Raw genomic sequence first — 2,691 nt, forward strand, 5'->3', positions numbered from 1 at the left:
CATGGTCGCCCGCTGACGCGCATCGACAGCGTTCTGCGACCCCAGCCGCCGGGCATCTGTGGAAAGATTAGTCATAGGAAAATCTATCCACACCCAGGCCAAGGAAGTCATGTACAACCTTTGTAGCAATTGCTACGAACGGGTAGATGTCAGATTTTCCCTTTAATAATTACGCACAAGCATGCAAAAGCGACCCGCAGCTGGCTATCACAGACGCATGTCCGATACTGAGAGAGCTGACTGGGATTGGCGAACGCCGCGTGTACAAGATTAAGCGCGACGTGCTGTTGACGTCACCGAAGCGCAAACGGCCGCGTCTCTCAGCCGCACACAGCAATGCGAAAACCGGAAGTACGAGGCTGAAACTTCACGACAGTTCCTCCCTAGCCGCACTACGAAGAAAAGTGCGCCGGTATTTTCTGCAAAATAATAATTCCGACAGTCGCAAAACTTGCTAGCGATGTGACCAGTGATAGTGAAATGGGTATGCCGAAAATGTGTGTACGTACAATGTGTGTACGTACAATGTAGAAGCTGCTCAACGACATCGGGATTTTATTTTCGCAAACTGAAGAGAAACTATCCTCTCCTTGAGAGAAACGGTGTCATCTTTTGCCGGCGGCAGCATCTGCGTACCATCCGGTAACTTCTCACCAAAAAGCGGTATGTAAGATAATCGGCCCTTTTTGCAAGTTTTGTATTGTGTGGACGAATAAGTGAATAAGTGAATTTTTGAATAAGTGAAATTAAGTGAATAAGTGAGAAGTGAACAAGAATGTTCGCCATTGAACAAGAAGAATTGCGTAGACGTGGGATCATTCTACACCTGCGGCAAGTTTGTTTTTTCATCCTATTTCATTGTCAATACTTCATAATATCTTTAATTCTTTGTCATTTCTTTAATAGTAAGTACAAGTAAGTTCCTCTATGGTGTCCTTGTTCTCTTTGTTGGCTTCTCACGGACGTTTTAATGTAATTCTAGCTGAATTACGTTAGCAGCGAATGACATTATTGGGCTGTTACGCAGCGGCATTTAATGTCATTAGAATCGAATGACTTCAAAATTGAATAAGCTCGAGAAATTTATTCGGCTTCTCACTCGAAGCGAATGTATACTCTCTACCCCAGAGATTAGGTAAAATATGACATTAAGCGTTGGTAATTTGAGAAACATTCATGTACAGAGATAGATATTTTGCTTGTTTTAAGGAATCTGTCATTTTAACGAGAGAAAAGCTGTACGGAAGGCTGTCACAATATGCTTTTACTCTCCCCCTCAGTCACGTCTGGCCGCCATCGCTTTACTCGTCGGCCAAACTATAAACAAACGGGCGCCTGTGTGCACGTGCAAAGCAAGTTACCCAGCGACGAACCGATTGACGTGCTGAATCTGAGCGTCGTCGATTGACTAGTTCAGCGCGGCCATGTCAGTCACGTTGTTTATGTTCAATTTATCGGCTATGATTACTAAGCAGGCTGAGCCTTGTCTTAGCTTATGATGGCCGGACGACCTGAAATAGAAGTACTTTATGTGTGTTATTTCAGTGAAACGACATCCCACATTTATTTTAAACATATATACATTGACTTTTCAGCCACGCAGACATACCTTGTCTTGTTTTCTTGCTATTTTTTAATGCTCGCCTTTGATGTCATGAACGAACGGCAATAATTTTTACTGTGTGGCAGCACCACAAGTCAAATTGCATTCCTAGCATTGAATGTCATTCGAATCGAATGACATTAAAACGTCCATTGTGACAGGGGTATTAGTTCTCCATCAAGTCTGTTTCTAGACGCACGAGCTGCGATTCTCGGGTCGCCAATTAGTAATGAGAAAGTTTATGCCCAGCGGAGAAAATATTCCAAAACGGATTGATGGCCATGTTCTTCAGCTAATTATCCTTGAATGGCAATGCCATTAAGCGTGAAACTTCTTTGAATACCGTGAGTCAGCGCGCATCAAACAGAAACAAATAATATATCGCTTGCTATAATAAAATGTCAGAAGTGGCCAGAGGTGACAGCGGAATTCAGTAATAGAGGGAACGACAACATGCTCGCAGCTTCGCTGTACTTGTGATAGCGGACGCAAGCACAGAATGGCAATATTTCTTATTTTGGCCTAATGTATAATATTTGGGCTGAAATGCGTGTACATTATTTGAACAGCTCACTTATTTGGAATGCGTGTACCGCAATCTAACAAAAGTGGTTTATTGGTGAAATCATTTGAGATTTTGGAAACTGACCACATCGCACGGCCTTTCAAACTTCTAAGTTGAACAATTATTCCAGCAGAAATGACGTTAGCATTGGCGCCAGCACCGAAGATGACGCAGTAGGATTTCGCATAGTGCTTACTCGATCGATTGAATTTTTTTCTCCGCGTAGAGTACCCTGTAGCGGAGTCTCGATGGCCGACCGCATCATGCCAAATGCTCGAGACGATTGGCGCGCAGCATGGATGTATCACCAACTATCCTCATTTCTGAGCACCGCTATCGGGAGATATTGGATGTAACAGACTGCACCGGCACTGAAGACAGGTTGCGCTATGACGAACTAGAACACTTATCTAATTTAATTCGAACTTGGCCCTTGTAAATGTGTTTTTCTTAAAAGAAGACTATGGCCCGAGTTGAGTTAATAAATAAAGAAGAGTAAATCATGTGTCTGTGTGTACCGCAA

The sequence above is a fragment of the Dermacentor albipictus genome, chromosome 2, assembly GCF_038994185.2.
Source record: "Dermacentor albipictus isolate Rhodes 1998 colony chromosome 2, USDA_Dalb.pri_finalv2, whole genome shotgun sequence".
In the NCBI taxonomy this organism is placed as follows: Eukaryota; Metazoa; Arthropoda; class Arachnida; order Ixodida; family Ixodidae; genus Dermacentor; species Dermacentor albipictus.